At 32.1% G+C, this 19351-nt stretch overlaps 1 protein-coding gene across 1 annotated transcript in view; it reads right to left on the bottom strand.

Moving 5' to 3' along the window:
• LOC149569613 (uncharacterized) overlaps window positions 1–19351 on the bottom strand; it is a 237459-nt gene that overhangs the window by 207135 nt on the left and 10973 nt on the right. The gene's annotated exons all lie outside the window — the stretch shown is intronic.

Here is a 19351-nt window from a genome sequence, read left to right as displayed (position 1 = left end):
TACACTAATATCTTATGTGAATAAAAATGATGCATGGATAATTGATAGTGGTTGTTCAAATCACATGACTGGTGATAGAAGTAAATTTGAGAATATTTGACCATACAAGGGTAGCTATGTTAAATTTGGTAATGATTTTCCATGTCTTGGGAAAGGTAAGGGATCAATACAACTGACTGATAAGATCAAATGTGACAATGTTTATTGTGTTGAAGGACTTAACTATAATATGTTGAGTATATTTGAATTCCATCATAGAAAGGTAGAGATATTTGATACTGATGGTAAATTGACTGGAAGCAATGATCAAACCAGAGGTAACTTGTTCTATCTAGATTTATCTGACAAAACATGTTTGTTTGCACAATATGAAGATATTTGGTCATGTCACAAGATGTTATGTCATGTAAATCTTGACAGTTTGATTAGAATTAGTAAAATGAAAAGAGTAAGAGGTTTGCCAAAACTGAAGAAACTTGATAATGCTATGTGCAAACAATTTCAATTGGAAAAAATGACTAAGACTAGTTTCAAGAGCAAGGCATATTCATCAAATGATATTTTGGAATTGATTCATATTGACTTATGTGGACCTATTGGTGTTCAAAGATATTTTGGAGACAAATATTTCATTCTATTTTTTGATGACTATTTTCGGATGATGATTGTTTTGTTTCTTAAAGAAAATTATGATGATTTTTAGTTATTTAAGTGGTACTTGGTCAGAGTTGAAAAGGAGACAGGAAAGAGTTTCAAGTGCTGGAGATCGAACAGAGGCAGTGAATTAATTTCCAATGAATTTAACATATTTTGCAATGATAGAGGAATCAAAAGATAGATGTTAGCACCTAGGACCCCTCCTCAAAATGGAATAACTGAAAGGAGAGACAAATCAATAATGGATTGTGCTAGAACATTGATGATGGAGAAAAATGTGTTACATAAATATTGGAGAGAAGCTGTAAGTACAACTATTTATACTCTAAACAGAGTACAAGTCAATAAAGGTACAAATATTACACCTTTTAGATAATGGTATGGGTATGCTCCTAATGTAAAGCATTTCAAAATTTTGGAAGAAAATGTTACATACTTAAAGATAATAGAAATGGAAAACTTGATGGTAAAAGTGATGAAGGCATATTCCTAGGTTATTCCACTAAGAGAAAAGCTTATAAGTGTTTGAACTCTAACACTACTAAAGTTGCGAAAAGTGCAAATGTGAAAGTTGACAAGTATGTAGAAAAGAATGAAGTTGAATGCAAGATAGAACCTGAAGACTATATTTCATTCATATATGTGAACAATAGTGCTCCTAGTACCCTACCTGAACTGGTGAACAAAGCTACAAATCTACAACAAACTAGGAATGCCAAGTTGCAATAGCTAATTACCAACTAGTAGACTATGGGTGCCGAGTAACAACAAAATGATACTATCACAAATAGAGGAAGCCAAACATCTAGAAAATAATGTTGAGCATCTTGAACATGAACTTGAACCTGAACCAGAGAGAGATAATGAGCTTGAAATCATTTTTCAAGATGAACTTGTTAAAGCACAAAGAAGAAAATAAGTTGTACTATCTAAATATGTGAGAAGCTATGATGCACCTGAGCAAATAATTGGAGATAAAGACCTTGGTGTTATGAAAAGAAAAAGAGTCATAAGTGATACATGCTTACTTTGTGAGTTTGAGCCCAAATTTGTGAGAGATGCTTTAGAGACTGAGGATTGGGTACAAAAAATGAATGAAGAAATTGAAGAGATTGAAAAGAAAAAAAAATGGACACTAATACCTAGACCTAAAGACAAAAATGTTATTGGAACAAAGTGGGTATTCAGGAACAAGCTAAATAAAAATGGTGATGTCACAAGAAATAAGGCTACATTGGTATGCAAAAGATATGCACAAGAAGAAGGTGTTGATTATTGGGAAATATTTTCCCCTGTAGAAAGACTAGAAGGAGTTAGAACATTGCTTACATATGCTACTTATAAAGGATTTAAGGTATTATAGATGGGTGTCAAATCTGCATTTCTGAATGGAATACTTGAAGAAGAAGTGTACATAGAGAAGCTTGAAGGATTTGTAGATCCTAGTAAGAAGAATATGGTATGCAAGTTGTACAAGGTTTTATATGGCTTGAAACAAGCTCCTAGAGTATGGTATGAAAGACTGCACAATTATTTGGTGAAGATTGGTTTTGCAAGAACTAATGATAACATCAATTTGTACTTGAATATGTGCAAGAACAATGAGGTATTTCTATCTAAATTTTTTATTGATGATATCATATTTGGAGGCAAGGAAGCATTATGTAAATCATTTGCTAATGAAATGAAGAAGGGATTTCAAATGTCAATGTTTGGTGAGATCAAATTCTTTGTTGGATTACAAGTATATCAAATGAAGCAAGGTATCTTCATTACTCAATCCAAATATATCAAGGAGATACTAAAAACTTTTGGAATGGAATATTCAAGACTAGTTAGTACACCTATGGTCACTAACATGAGTAAAAATTATCTAAGAATGATAATTATACTGACATGAACTAGATATTATATAGATCAATAATTGGAAAACTACAATATGTTGTTCACAATAGATCTAATATTGCATTAGTAGTGGGCAAGATTTTCTACAAGTTCTAAGGAAAATCACATGATGGTAGTTAAAAGGATACTAAGATATTTGAAAGGAATATAAGACTAGGTATTGTATTGCAAGAAGAATGATAAGTTTGAACTAAAGGTATTTATTGATTCTTATTGGGTAGGAAATATTGATGACATAAAGAGAACAAGTGGAGGTGCATTTTTTCTAGGAAAGAGACTAATTTCATGGACAAGCAAGAAACAAAACTATATTTCTCCATCAATAGTTGAAGTTAAGTATGTGGAAATGGTAGTAAATTATTCAAATATCATATGGATCAAGTAATTGTTAAAAGACATGGAGGAAGAGATCATAGATCTAGTAGTTATCTATTGTGATAACACTAGTGCTATTAACATACCAAAGAATCCTATAATGCACAAAAAAAATAAGCATATTGCTATCGAGTATCATTACTTGAGAGAGCTAGTTCAAGATAAAGAAGCGAAACTAGAGTATGTGAATACTAAAGAAAAAATAACTGATATATTCGCTAATGATTTACCTAAAGATGCTCATGAATATCTAAGAGGTAAACAAGTGGTGATTCCTGTAGACAAAGCTACGTAAGCAAAGATGGTGTTCAACATCAAATGTGTTAATAAGCCTATCCTACAAATTGATGCTGACAATCCTTCTTTAGGAGTTATCTAAGAGGTAAACAAGTGGTGATTCTCGTAGACAAAGCTACTTAAGCAAAGATGGTGTTCAGCATCAAATGTGTTAATAAGCCTATCCTACAAATTGATGCTGACAATCCTTCTTTAGGAGTTATCTAAGGTAGTAGTGAGGAAGAAGACCGTAATATTGAATTAGTCATACAAAGAGGATAGAAAATGAATTCTATATTGATATGAAAAGATGCATGAGTTGAAATGTCTTTGGCATTGTTGTCAAAGAGAGAGATAATGAAAGTTAGTTACCATAAGAAAGGGTGATAAAACAAAATAGAGACATTATGGGAGATATTGTTATCAAAAGAGGAAGAGATTAATAAGAGGGATAAAATTGAATGAAAAGTGTTGTCAATAATACAAAAGAATCTGATTGATTTCATTATCTAATATGATAGAGGGAGCTTATATGTTGCATATCAGAGTTGCATGAATGAGAGTCAAAATCAAACTAAAAGAAAGAGATTGTTGGACACAAAGTTACAGAGATGAGAATCAAAATGAAACTAAGGATATTAATTAAGATATAATATATTGAGGGTGTTTTCTTGAGACAGTAAAAGTTTTGAATTGGATGGTAACTAGAGGTGTTGCCATCAATGCCAAAAAGGAAGATTGTTGGAAACTACAATTGGAATAATTGTTATGTTGTTATTGATGTCAAGCCTATTGGTGTGACAGTTTGTTATCTATTATGAGTGTCATGTCTATATGATTGATGAAGAGGATTTGAGAATTTTTTCATAACAAAAGTATCTAGAGGAAAGGTTGAGTTATGAATAGAAAACTACAAATGGACACTTAATTAGTTGGGCTTTGACAAGATAAGGTGATTTTTTAAATCATGTTGCAAGTGGAGAAAACAATAATGAAAGAGCCTTGAAGAAGTGACCAAAGATAGACCAAATGCATAGGATTGACTGAGAAATTGAGTAAAAGATTAAGGAACTTGAAGTATATGTCAAGTAATGCTAGTGTCAACCAAGCCACAGTAAGTGTCGAGAAGAATTAGGGTTGACTGAGCATCAGTATTGACTAAGTGATAGTTTATGTGTTGAGCAAGAAATTTAGTGATGACTGAGTAACCCAATGATGATTGAGTATTAGAACATAGTGTTGGTCAAGGAACACCATTTTAATAGTTTATGCTAAATCATAATTTCCAATAGACCAAGTTGATTTCTTGGAATATGGAAAGCATGTTAAAGATAACGATCAATGATTTTGATTATTTAATGCTAGGAAAGGATTAGGTAAGCAACCTAAGGAATGGGTTATAAGAGAAGTTCCTAGAAAAGAAGAAAATTATAAAAATCATGATCAAATTCATTGTATATGTTGGATCTAATCATAAATCCTAAGATCTATGATGGTTTTTAAGTGACAAAAGATCAAAAATACCCATTTAAGGAGATAAACAGGCTAATATTAATAAAGGTTAAAAGGCTAGAGTAGTTGATGATGTTATTGACTGAAAAACTTGAGTAGAAGGCTGAGAAGTATTGAGAAGAGGTGAAGTGTGATTGCTTGAAGGGTTGCTAAGAGAATCATAGAATGAGATGACAATGAAGGCCAAATAGTGAATCAAAGTGTGAGCCGAACTGAGATCTGTATTTGCAAAGTTAATTGTACTTGACATATCAATACCTATTATTACTTTCTAACCATTGTATCAATATTTGAAATCCTTTAATTAGAGTTGACCTAACAGTCATATGTAAATCCTTTAATCAATGTGACAATCTAATGGAATGTTCTAAATTCCTCTAGCAAGGCCACTCTTAAGAAGGTGATTAAATCTTTTAACAAGGTCACATTTAACAATGTGTTTTGTAACCTTTAACAAGGTTGGCTCCTAACATAGCTCACTTCAAATGAATGAAAAATTGGTGACATGTTTGTTAGCCTTGGTTTTGAGTTGCCATTTTAATTTTTCAGTTCCTTTTTGAAACCCAAAATCTTATGTCAAGCAAGTTCCTCTCGTTTTCTTATTTTCAAGAGTCATCATGCCTTGCATATGGAAGTTGGTCTTGTGTTGTCTTTTTGCAAATCTTTCTCTTGAACCACTTTGAACCTTGGTTGAAAGTAGTTCAAAGTAGTTCAACCAAAGCCTTTTGATACTAACCTTTTTTTATAGGCAGGACCTAGTAAGTGCAGTGGAGACATTTACTTGAACCAATTCGAGCCTCTTTGAACCTTGGTTGAAAGGAGTCCAAAGTAGGTCTATTATTGAGGATTTTGCACATGGATATTAATGATTCTTAAAAGGACAATAGATCCCAAGAAATTAAATGAGGTGTCAGAGTAATGATTAAAAGGTTTTGTCTGATTTATCATTGCTTGAGGTGAAGGATGAGTTGTCATCATGATTAAAAAGAAGGCAAATCTTTCATTTGGAGGTCAGATTGGATGCCAAAAATTTATAATTATTGCAAGGACATTCATGAAGGGTGATCATTTAATGAAGGTGTCCTATCATAGTTCCAAGCATGCAAATTAAACCACAACAAAATCATCATGAATACCTCATTATGAGGTGATACTTTTACTATTATGTTCCCTTACCTTTAAAACACTAGTTTCCCACTTAATTGGTTTATCATGTGCAAAGGTGAATTAGAAGTGGAGCAACAGTAAGCAAAGGAAAGATGTATGGTTTTCTTTTAGCTAGTTACAGGTGAGAATACAAGAAATCTTTTGTCCTTTCTTATGTGTGTTACTTTGAAGAACAAGATCAATATTGGGTTTTTCTTTCCTTTGTCTAGAATGAGATTTTTTCTACATTTCTTTGGGTTTATTTCTAGTCTTGAGTGTAAGAGACCCATCATTTCTGACACAAATTTAGAAGGAGTCAAGGTTGAGAAGCTACAAGAGAATTTTCTTGGGCAAGCTAGTGAGGTTAATGGTTGTTTAGAAGTCCTAAAAAGCGGTCTACTTGAAATTGTTGCTTTTCCTCCCACCCTTTTAAGTCTTGAATTGTTTCAATTGTGCATTCACTATGATGTGAGAACCAAGAGTATTTTGAACAAAGATGGGGAACTAGTATTGTCCATCTCTAGGGATACTATCTCATCTATGTTGCATCTACCTAAGTGCACCTTTTATACTTTTAGCCCTACCCAGTCTTTGATTGAATACCAAGAGAAACCAAACAAGTACCATAACATGTTGGCTAGGAAATGGAGAGAGACTAATTATAAAGGTTGTTCAAGGCTGCCTAAAATAATCACTAAAGATCACATGAAGCCCCATGTCCATGATCTCATGGTTTTATTGCACTGGGTTAATGGGTCTATGGATGTTTTTCTCTTTGAAGACTAGATGTACTACTGCATAGATATTATCTTGAAAGGAGAACAATTTCTAGATTGAGCAGAATTGATAGCTAGTTCACTAAGGAATCAACTCAACCATACAAATATATCAAGAGAACATTTCCATATGTCTTCCTACTTGACCTATTGCATTACATGTGTCAAAAATATTACTTCCCTTCCCCATGAACCTTGGAATGAAGACATAACTATTACCTATATTGCCCCCTACTACAAAAAGACAAAGTGTTGGAAGAATTTAGGAAAACACACAATGTTTTGATCGAAAGTGTGCATTTGAACCTCAAAAAAGCACCGATGTCAAGGATATCCCCAGAGGCCCAGAAGCTGATTCAAATGTAGGGAAGCTATTTTATTCAATTTCCTAAGTTTACATACCTACGAATAGGGGGATTTAAGGAAGAACTGGTGAAACTACCTTGGTATGCATTAAATTGTTTTATTATGGCCAATTAGATTTGTAGGCAAATGTTATCTATGATTAAGGATAGTCTGCCTCAGGAGAAGTGGGAGTCTATTTTTCCCATCAAACTCAATCTTTAAGCTTGCAGTAATATGATTAATGGCTCTATGATTGGAAGTAACTTGCTTAGTTTCAATTTTGGATCCTGCCAGGGAAGGAGAAATTTTGATAGCAAGGATTTTACAGCAAAGGTACTTGACCTTAAGGGTCAATTGCCAACAGTTCCTTATTTAGAAGATCTATGGGAAGATTGCAATGATGAGAGAGAGGTGGTCAAAAAGAGACCATTCAAGATTAACACTCCCTAAGATTAATTCCTTGAAATTAAAGTTCAAATTGGAGGGGATAATTGAAGATGGTTTAGATGTTGTTGAACTAGGATGGTAAGAGGCAAGTGAACAAAAACAACTAGAAGTAGACTAGAACCAAGGTGAAGAAGATGATATAAACCTGAGAACCAGATCCATTATAACCCATATAGATAACTAGTTAAGGAGATGAAACATGAAAGTAGTCAATGAGAAACAAACTACAAAATCCCCAAAGGTGGTTTCTTTCTCTAAAACATTAACTTCTGACATCCAAATTTCATCTCATGTTGGAGGTAGTATTTTGACTCCCAAGAAGTAGAAAGGAGTAACGTATCCTAAACAAATCATGACTCCTAGAACTAGATCCAAGACCAAATCTAAGGCACTTGTACAACAGAAGGTTCATAAAGAGGAAATGATGACTCAAGCACATAATCAAGGAGAAGAGCTCACCTTTTCAGATAATCAAGATGGTGATGTAGAATTAATAGAGGTTTCAAAGTTAGATCAGCCTAGTTTCATGACTCCTCCCGAAGGAAATTGAGGGATGATGACCACTTCCACTATTCCACCATGGCTATCAAATTCAGTAAGCAAGAAACACAACCTTTAATCGATATCCATACCAGTTAAGGATAATGTCACAAAATACACAACTGTGGTTCTAAGAGCAAGAAGATGAAAAGTGACACATGGTTGATCAAAGACCCTGTGGCTGTAAAGGTGATGGCAAAGGTGGCTACCTATAAACAAAAGGATGAATCTGAAGAGATTAATGTAGAGGATTTCAAAGTTACTACTTTGGAATTGAGGGTGATCACCAAAGATATTGGGAACCACTTCTTCAACTTTTCTAAAAGGGATAATAAAGAAAAGAAAGAACTAAAAACGTTAGTAATCACTATGGCTGAGTACATAGATTCTCTAATGAATTTGGGTGCCCTTCTATTAATTCAAACTCCACAATATTTTGATCCCAATTCATCAGATAGCCAACAATTGGTTAAACAAATGCAAACGAGAAAATTATTCTCATATGCAATGCATGAATGGGTGAGATCCATAATAAAGGAGGGTAGTAATTTTTTTCTAGAATTTACTACCACGTACAGAGAAGGAGAAGCACTATTGGGTGAGGTCTAAACCATTATTTCAGTGTGGGAAGCTGATCAAAGTTGGTGCTAAGCCATTTTGTTTTAGGTCCACGAAGTCAAAAAATATGGTGTGTTGAAGTTTCTGAGTGAGAATCCCATGAAAACTCTAGACTCATGCATGTTGTTCATCCTAAAAAATAATATGGGTTGGAAGGATTTGATTTACAATGGAGCCATCGAAGAGATGCAAGCAGTGGAACTCGAAGTCACTGGAATGCATAACGAGCTCTTGAAAGATATACATATTGTCAATTCTATAAGTATTCTATAGTTTAAAGATGACAACATGGACTATGGGGTTTTAACTAAGAGATTCAAGGATGCCATGTCTAGAATAAAGGATAGAAACACCCCTACTTCTAGAGACTTCACCACCCTAGCCAAAATTAAATCAATGTTATATATGAATAGGAACCTTATGCCAAGATAAAGTCGTAGGATTAGGGAGCTCAATTGGTAGAAAGGTGCCTACAGATCAAAACTATTTAGCATGAAAAGTCCTCACTCCCACATGATGTAGGAATTCGCAAGCACCTTTAGAAGCTAGAAATTAGTCAAGAAAACCATGGTATATGGAGAAAAGACCAACGACGATGTTTAGATGCAAATAGCTATCTTCAGTGTTTGAATTTTCAAAACTATTTCTTTGTTTATAACTATTTTCATCCAAAAAGGTTGGGTTTTGATGGACACCTTTTTGGGTTTGTAAAAGACTATAAATGCTAGAGAATTTGGCTAGAATTGTAGTGCCTGCCCCTAGGTCACATTTTTTGCTATCATTGTCGAGCTCTTTTAGGGCTAGTTTTATGTTGATGGTTAGCAGCATTGTTTTGAGATTATTAGATAATGTTTCAAATTCAGTTTATTATATGATGAGATTACTTGGTACTTTATATTTCATGTATGCATGATGATTATTCAAGTGATTTCAGTTATTGATGGTTATTAGCTAGATGGTTTTTATTATCATATGTGTTTCTTATGGATACTTACCCCATACTTGCATGTGTATGGTGTGCGTGTTTGTTCTTATGTATGGTGTGTCTGATGTGGTTAAGGAAGGGAGTCGTAGTCATCTGCTAGTCGGGATCTACACGATGCACCACTTCCTGCCATTGCCTATTTAGTTTAGTATATATTGTGCTTGTACATGCATGGTTTTTATGCAGGTTGCAGGTACCGAGTATCGACTTCCCTGAATTGCCAGGATGAGCATACCCTATCACATTATCTCAATGATAAGAGAGGGGAGATAAATTCTCAAGTCCAAATTCCAACCCTTTAAGCCATTTGTTCTAATTGAAAATCAGGACAAGTATCTAAGTTGAGTACCCTCTGAATGCATCGGATGACGTAATTCGTGATATAAACCCTTGGTTTGATTTTGTATGTATTTTGGCTATGATGGATTTTCGTATTTTTACCTTGTGAGTCTTGGTGTATTTTCTATTACTTAAGCCTAATTAAAAGATTTAATTAATGGTTTAATTTAATGAAAAATTAATATGATATTTTAATATTTGTTTTATTTAATTAATTGGAAAATTAATTAAATAAAATAATTAAATTTGAAAATAAAATTTATAAGTTTAAATTTGGAATGTGACAATATTTATTTTAATAATCATATATTTAGAGCTCATTTTTAAATAAATGACTAAATAATATTATTATTAAAGCTAATAAATATTTTAGCAATTAAGTTTTGAAAATGAAATTTAAAAGTAGAAAATATATTAAAATTATTAAAAGATTCTAGATTTCATGTCATTAAAATATAAATATATTAAGATTGAAAAGTGGAATTATTAAAGTTAGTGCATGAGATTTAATAAATAAATAAATTAAATTGGAAAGAGTAAAGTAAATATTATATTAATTATTGTGCATTATTTTAATATTTGCTCACATAGGAGTTGGCAAATTCTCGAGAGTTGTCATGTAAACAACATAGAAGTTTGCACTCTAAGAATGCACTAGTTGTCTACACTAAGGGGTTAGCATTTTATTTGAGCACATGGTGTCTACAACCTTAAGACTTATCTAGAAGGTTGGAGGAGGCTCACGCTTGGTTGTCATGCTTATCTTCTAGTTGTTTCTAGAGACACTCTAGATGTATCTTAGAGGCCTTTAAATAGAGGCTCTCCTAGTGTGTTTGGACAAGCTTAAATGGAAGCTTCAAGCATCAAAGCTTACATGCATTTGAGAAGCTCATATGCCTCTACATGCTCTTATGCTTCCATATGCTCTTATGCTTCTTCCAGCACTTCTAGTCACTTGGAGGATTCGGTTGGCTTGGATCTTGGAGGAATTGTGAATGATGGAGAAGGAAGAGATTTTCTATGGACTTCTGAGGCATGGAAAATTAGCATCAGTGTCCAGGTGCACTCGTGATATTCGCATATTCTCTTTGCACTATTTCTCTTCCTGTCTTCATCGTGTCTGTTATAGGTGTCTGAATACTCTTTGTGATTGAATCTACAATTTGAATTGAAATCTAGATATTTTATTTGGTTGCAAAGAAAACAATAGAAAACCCTAGCTTCAATTTAGAAAGAAATCAGATTTGGGTTCTAATTGTATTGGAATTGAAGATTTGATTAGACAAGGGTTTGTATTTTAAAACCTATTAGACAAATTAATAGGTAAATCTGAGGAACAGTTATTATGAGTAATTTAGAGACCATTATTTTTATAAAAAAAAAAAATCGTAATTTAAAGAGTTAGAAGACCCTTTTTATTTGAAAATAGTATATGTTCTCATTTTATATATATATATTATGATTAAAATACTATAATGCTTTAATTTTGCATACACACACACACACACACACACACACACACACACACACACACACACACACACACACACACACACATATACATATATATACATATATAATCGCGATTAAAAAATGCAAAGGAAAAACCTTGGTTAGAATCCGAACGCATTTGTTAAAATGTTATAAAAAATTAATACAAAATGAATTTGGGGAGGGGCGGGTTTATCCACCCCCTGCCCCCACCTGCCTTTATTAGTTGGCACCAGCGGTCGCCTGTACCCGCTGACGCAAGTACTGCAACTGTCATTGCAAGCCCTGCGTCAGAGGGCAGGGCCACATGGCTTGTCCGTGCCATATAGCGAATTTAAATTCGCTTAAAACTAAACACTCTCCCAAGCAATTTTTAAAGCTAAGCATGTTAATATATTAAGTTGAGTTTTATAATATTAATTGTAAATTCAATTTTTATTAATTATTATATGTATATATATGTGTGTATAAATGTATGCATATATATATATATATATATATATATATATATATATATATATATAATTAATATTGTTATTCAACTTTGTAATTATAATGAAGTATTGAATATTAATCATTATATGTGTGTGTGTGTAATTATATATATATATATATATATATATATATATATAATCTTAATAAAATTTTATTTAAGATATTGAAATCTCAATAAAGAAATGTAGTTAGAATTTAATAATTATTTAATTAGTCTAAAGACTAATAAGAATGTTCTAAATGAATTAATGAAGATTTTTAATGGGAAAGATTATAGATAGAGCTGATGGAAAGAGATATTGAATTCAATAGAGAATGGATGACTTTTAATATTAATTATTCAATGTATATTAAATATTATTTAATATATATTAAATAATTTAAGAAATGGTAATTTTAAATGAAGAGACTGTAATGATAATGGATTAATTGACATGGAGTCATTGTTATAACATTACTATAAGTAGAATTGTTATGTTATGTATTATTAGATAACTTATCGATATACCTTAATGGCGATTAGAGTTAGCTAATGAAGTTTATGTAAAGTTTCTCTAGATCGATTAATTATAGTTGTGATAGGTTTATCTTTTATTAATGTTGGTTGGGTCTAGCAAATTATTAATAAATAATAGTATAATGATCTAAATGATTATTGATAATACGAATTAATTAAGGAAACATCAGTATTCATATAAGAATGACGAATGTCATCATTACAGAATTATTATTAAGATTTTCAATATAGCTTGTTATTAAATATTAACAAGATTATTATTATTGAATTATTAATATGATCATTTGAGTATTGAATTATAGTTGACTTTTATCTTACAAAATTCTAGTTAGTTATTAGTCAACTGATATTAATTGGAACGTTGCTATGGTTATGCAATTATTAATTAAATTAATTAATGAGAGTTAATTAGATTTAATTAATACTTAAGTTATGTAATAGAGATTTAATTAATATAATTCTTTTAACGAGATTGTAGATTATCTATATCGAAGTTGATAAGTCTTATGACTTGGATTATGACTTTAGATATTATATGGTTGTCAATGATGATAACGATTAAATTAAAAGACTCAAACTTTAGTAATACTTAATTAAGTTTCTAATTGAAAACTATTAGAATGTTAATAGGTCATGGATGGTGTACCTGGGTTAATTGATTTATTTGATTGATCATTTTAATAAAGTTATAATCATTTTATTCGAAGATTGATACTTGGATCTCTTATAAATGAATAATGATCCTTTGATTATCTCGAAAAATTGTAGTAACATTAGAGAAGAGTTAATCAATTAGATTATGGATCTTAGTTAAATAAAGAAGAACAATTTAATTAAAGGACAAATGATTTAATGAGTAAAAATCTATCCTTCAGTTATTCTTAGAATATTATTTTAAATAATGGAAGGATAATGCTATCGGGGAAACAAATGGGTTGATGTATAGGTCAAATGATAAATCCTATACACTTGAAGTATACTTGAAAATGGAAACTAAAACCCCTACACTTGAAAATGGAAAATGAAACTCCACACATTATTCAACTATGAGATTATAGCAAAACCAAAACATGTGTTTGCATTGTGTTTTCTCTATGCTTCTTGTTTTTGGTTTTTTGGGTTGACTAGTGTTGACCAGTTATAGGTTGTTACTAGAGGCTCGGGGGTTATGAGATGTGATGGCATGTTGATCTTATTTGGTCTTGATCTTTATAAACCCAACCATGGTAATGTGATCGTATGCTCTATGAAATGTTTGTATTTACTGATTGTTACTGTTCATCAGTCTTCATGTGTGAAGCTGAGATGTATGTGTATGAGACACTTGAGCTAATTATTTTTGAGTCATCGATCAGTTAACCTTGGACTACTTTCTAGTTGCCATGATGGGACTGAAATGTCGATTTATTTCTTGATGATGTCATGTTGTGACATGTTTGACTCAACCATTTTGGAGTCTTCGATCAGTATGATTATGAGATATTCTTGGTTGCTTGTTGAGAACCAATGGATATTGTGATTTATTTTGAGATATATTTTGGTTATTGAGAACCAATTGATACTTATGATTATCAATGATGCCTTCAGTTGCCAACAGAGAACTGTTGTGGTCATGATTTTCTATGGATGCTTTTCCAGATGCTCATGGAGATTTGATGATTTTTATCTTGGAGATTTAATGATTCTTATTATGGATATTTGATGATTCTTTTTATGGATTATCTTTTGAATTTTCTTTACAGTCACTTATACAGGACTGTGGTGATTTATGATTTCATGAGCTTAGGGTAGGTAATCTACTTGTAGTGTCGGAAAGTGGCTTGCAATGGGGGCCAGGGCCCTAAGTGGTTGCCAGGGTAACTCATTGTAAGTTTGGTTAATAAGTGATAACATTTACATACTAAATGGGGATTAAATGAACCTAAAAAGATAATTGTTTTGATGTTTTTGCCCATGCCTTGAGTGCTTGTACAGACTAGGATGGGAGTAGAGAGAACACATGGTTGCGACCTTGCATTCCATAGTATGCCTCGTCAGTATGAGAGGATACTAGTGGCCGCATGAGATCAGTATGGACCCGTGGAGTTTAGCTAACTGCCAGGGTAACTTGTACATGATATATGTGATGACACTTCTCGCTTGCAGAGTAGGTTTCCTACATGTCATTGTTGTGCCTCTGGAAATTAGATGTCGGTTTTGTGTGATGGAACCTTTGAGTTAGTATACTTTTAGGATTCCTAGACTTATAGAGATTTATGCAATGCGTTTTGGATAGCCTGTTTGGGACTTGAGATTATCTCCTCAGCACGGTGGGAGTGGACCACTTAGGTTCCACGATGGTCTAATGATGCTATTAATGGTTGGGAGGAACCGTGCACTTAGTTATTTATGTTGTGATATATGGTTATATTTTATGATGGATGATTATATCTTTATGATGATGTATCATGTATGGTTTGTGGTTTCATTTACTTTAATTGCATCATGGATTAATATTGGATGATGATGTACTTTATTTACATAGATGTTTATTCTTTCATACCTTGTGACATGTACAGAGGATGATTGAACAATTTAAAATGTAATTACTAAAAGGACACTTGTATATTGTTAAGAATGTTGGATGTATCATTGTTATTTCATATGGATGTGATGTTAGATGAAATAGTTATTATTAGATGTGATTCAACATTAAGGGATTCTTAAAAAATGTAACTTGTTAGGTATGTTATGTTTAATTTTATTCAAATTGTTGCTATTGCTTCCGCAAATGTTATGAATGGTTTTACTTTCATGTTTAAAAAAAAAAATTGTTTGGCAAACTTAGTGAAATTCTATGGATCCCTTGGCTGGGCATTACAAGAATAGGATTAGATTTTAGTAGCATAGAAATATTGGGATACTTTTAGTATTATTTAAGCTGGTTAGATGGAATAGTAATAGACATATAGTAGTATATGAAAATGTTCTCACTTAATGACTTTGTGCTTGGGAAATCTTAGTAGTTTCAAAGACTAAGCTATTGAATGTTAAGAGCTAGAGTTGTTTAAGTGTTCTTTTGTTCAATTGGTACATCTGGACCTTGGATAATTGATTCACCCCTCGCCCCCCTCTTAAAAAATTCCATGCTCTCCTTGTCTATAAATTGAATCCTCTCCCCTTTGCAAATAAGCCATAATTTAGAGAAAAGTTACAATTTCCATTTGAGAGCTGAAAAACACAATTATACCATAATAATGTTAAATTTCCTCCACATGTCCATATATTGAAAACCATTAATCCTCCATCCCTGAAGAAAACTCCATCCTTTAAAGCACTAAAGCACACATTCTGTCAACTGGATCACATCTACTCAACAAAAGGATCTTGTTGTTTTGCAAGGCTTGCATTTCATTTTTTTTTTTTCACTTTTAATGGTCTAATAACATATGTTGTTAGTATTTTTTTGGTTGAATATTTAGCTAGTCTTTATATTTCTAATGCTACATTTCCATACATACACTAGGATCTAACATTGGGTAATATGGGTAGTCCAGGGTGAAGAAGTCATTCAGTGGGTGCCAAGAGACTAGGGTGAGAGGAAAGGACAGACTTATAGGAGAGACACATGAATGAGGTGCTTGTGATGAGGTTTAAGTAGAAAGGGTAAAGGTGGAGGGTAAAAGCACAAATCTATGTCACCGTTTAGGATACCAAAACCTAGTTTGGTCAAATCTCATTTCTCTATCAAAACTCAATTTTTTTCAAAAACTAAAAAACCCTTTTATAGATCTCAAATTCAATATCATCATTATATAAATTTTTGAGTGTTTTGATTAGTTATAATATGTTATAATATCAAAATATTATAAGTTGATATTTCAACATTTCAGAAGATGCTCACTCAAAAAAGGAAAAAAAAAATAGTAAATCATATCAAAAAAATTAAAAAATCATATTTATCTCGAGAGGAGAGAATCATCTTCATGAATATGTAATTTTTTTTCAAGAAGGTATAGATTTGATAGGGAAGTTTTGATGGGAGGAAAAAACTGTTGGATTTTGATAAGGTCAAACTTGAGTACTTATAACAAAGAAAATATACATCAAAAATAATTATTTCTTTTTTTGTTCCCTAGCCATACATGTCATCTATAAGATATTTTCAAATTAGAACAAAAAAAAATGATTTGCATATACTTTTTTGATGGGAACTACACCCTATATTTTTTAACAGTTAAAAAAGAGACTTCAAAATAAAATAAAATCAATAAAATCTTACTCAAAAAAATTATAAAAATTATAGGCATAAAATTCATCAAATTTTACAAATTTCATCAGTTTACATCATCTTCATATTCTAAACACAAATACCATTTTTTTGTCATTAATGTTGAATTGTAGCATTCTGATATCCCGTTTCTTTATAAAAGGTGACACAGGTTTGTGCTTTTACCCTAGATCTTTGATTGATAAGGTGCCATGAAGTTACGACCATTTGAATACTCTAGTGACAGGAGTAACTAAGAGGGTAAACACAACGACAATATCATATCCTTTAAGGACAAGGTGACAATGATAGAGACATAAGAAGGAGGATGTAATGAAGGTAAAATGATAGGTTTTTGGTCTAATTTGTTTCTTGCAAATCATTGGTTCCATGTCTCTAAGGGACTTGGAGATTTTTTGAAGGTGAATAAGTAAAGTGTAGGAGCACTTATAGTAAAAGACTACTAGGAGGTCAAGATACCTAATGTGATGTGTTTTGGGTCATTTATAATGTATTTGAATAAATTGATTCCAATATATAAAAGCTATGGGCCATTTTTGTAAAAAGTTGTGAAGTCGGTCTAGACAGTTGGTCAAAGGGAAAAATGTTGCAAAATGACCATGAAAGGGTAAGGTTACATAAAAGTAAATTAAATACGTATATGGATGTGTCTAGAAGGTTTCCACAAAGTTTGTTTGGTTCAATTTGTAAAAACTACAAAAGTTGCAAAGTGCAAAATCTTGCATTTTGCTATTTGTAATAAATTATTGTCATATGTTGTCTTGGTCAGCCTAGAAGGAGTTATGTTTCTTAGAACTGTAAATAAACATTATAAAAAGGTGGATTTTTCTGAGCATAAATCGGGGGGATGTTGGGTTAGAGGAGGCACTTGAAGGACTCATAATAAGCCCTCTAACTGTCATATCCTGTAGAAATGTTGATAGTTAGATGTAGGGTCATAAAGGGAAGATAATTGTCAATGGAATGGGTTAATAATGTGCATGGAGGAAGTGTACACCTTGAAAAAATGTATAAGCCTTTGTGAAATTAATAAGAATTTTTCATTTCTTTGGTTTGTAAGTTGACAATTTCTTGGCGACAGTCACATTTTTCCCCTAATCACAAGCATTGTTGTTATGAAAATGGATTAAAATGTTGCTAAAAATGATTTGTAATTTTAGTATGTTTTATTGGATTTAAGTTAATCCAACTTGGAGATAAGGTCATTGAGTAAGATGGAAGATCCAATGCATTCTTTATAAACTGGTTTAAAACCCACATATACAAACCCACAAACAAGGGGTTTGATAATATGTAATGAATTAGCTGCTGGAAAAATATGAAACATTGGATTTTGATAATGGATTCCTCCAAATTTAAAATGGTTTTGGTTTCAAAGTGAATTATATAGGCATGCGTGAGAAACTTGATGTCCCAGAGAGCATAAATCTAGTAAAATTGTGTTTTTGCTAGTAAAGGTAAACTATTTGACATTTGTTTGATTAGAAAACATATTAAATGACTAGTTAAATTTTTGAAGACCCCTAGGGAACCAATATGAATAATTTGATTGAAGTTTAATGATCTAATCAAATTGAGTTGAGTGTATCTTAGACTTAGGAAAATGTGCCCAAAGCAAACGATAGTAGATGGATATGTAGTCATGTTAGAAACTTGTGTTGGATGGATAGAAAGAGAATAAAAGACAAGAATTTTTGTTACTAATAAGATATGTTTGTAGTGACTAATGGATATTTGATCAATATTTGACTAAGTGTGTCATTGCAAGTATGAACAAATAGTTTAAAGACTCAATGTTATCTGAATAATATTGACAAATGTATTGAAGTTGTAAGCCTATAGGATGACATATCCAATGAGGATTGGCGAGGTATGACTACCTTAATGAACAAGGTAAAGGTAATGTTTATGTTTAATGCATTTTAGTTGATGTATGGGGTAATGGAACCAACTGTTAAGCTTTTGATGATAGATTTAATGGCCTAGTAATATGTGGGATTGAACTTCCTTTCTAATTGAATAATATTGATGAATTGATAATGTTTATGATGTTCATGATTGCGAAGGTGTTTGAAGGTGTAAAGGAGGATTGAGGAAACTATCATGGTTCCATACTAAAATTTATTATGTTGATGAAGATGTTGAAGTGCATCTAATATATTCTAAATGTGATAGGTCAAAGGTGGGATTAGATGGATTCTAAGTGAGTGATGAATTTATAAGATTCTTTACATCAGGTTACCACTAATGAGGTAAACTGCCATAGGGGCATCTTAGTGATATTAAATTTCCTTAGGAGGAATATCATCACAAGTAAACACATTTTAAGGTGGGATTGATGTAGTGTTCATGTATTGCAAAAAGGTGTTGATGTTATCTTGATTAGGAGGTATAGTTGGAAGAGTGGTTAATGCTTTTTGCAAGGCTTCATGATATGTTGGAGATGTTTGAAGAAGTTCCAAAAGATAAATCTTGGCAGTGGTATTACATAATTGCACTACCAAATCATATCCCTTCCCAATAATTTGGGGAAGAAAGGGTGGGGGAGGAAGACCAAGGTGAAGATTTTTCCTTATACGATAGGTGTAAGACACCACATGATAATTCAAAGGATTTCTAGGATCCCATTCGAGAGTTATTTGAGGACAAGATTTAAG

Source organism: Cupressus sempervirens, chromosome 3, assembly GCF_028749045.1.
Source record: "Cupressus sempervirens isolate cs-2001-9-10 chromosome 3, ASM2874904v1, whole genome shotgun sequence".
Classification (NCBI taxonomy): domain Eukaryota; kingdom Viridiplantae; phylum Streptophyta; class Pinopsida; order Cupressales; family Cupressaceae; genus Cupressus; species Cupressus sempervirens.
The sequence above is the reverse complement of the archived record's forward strand: the minus strand, read 5'-3'. Positions and strand labels throughout refer to the sequence as shown.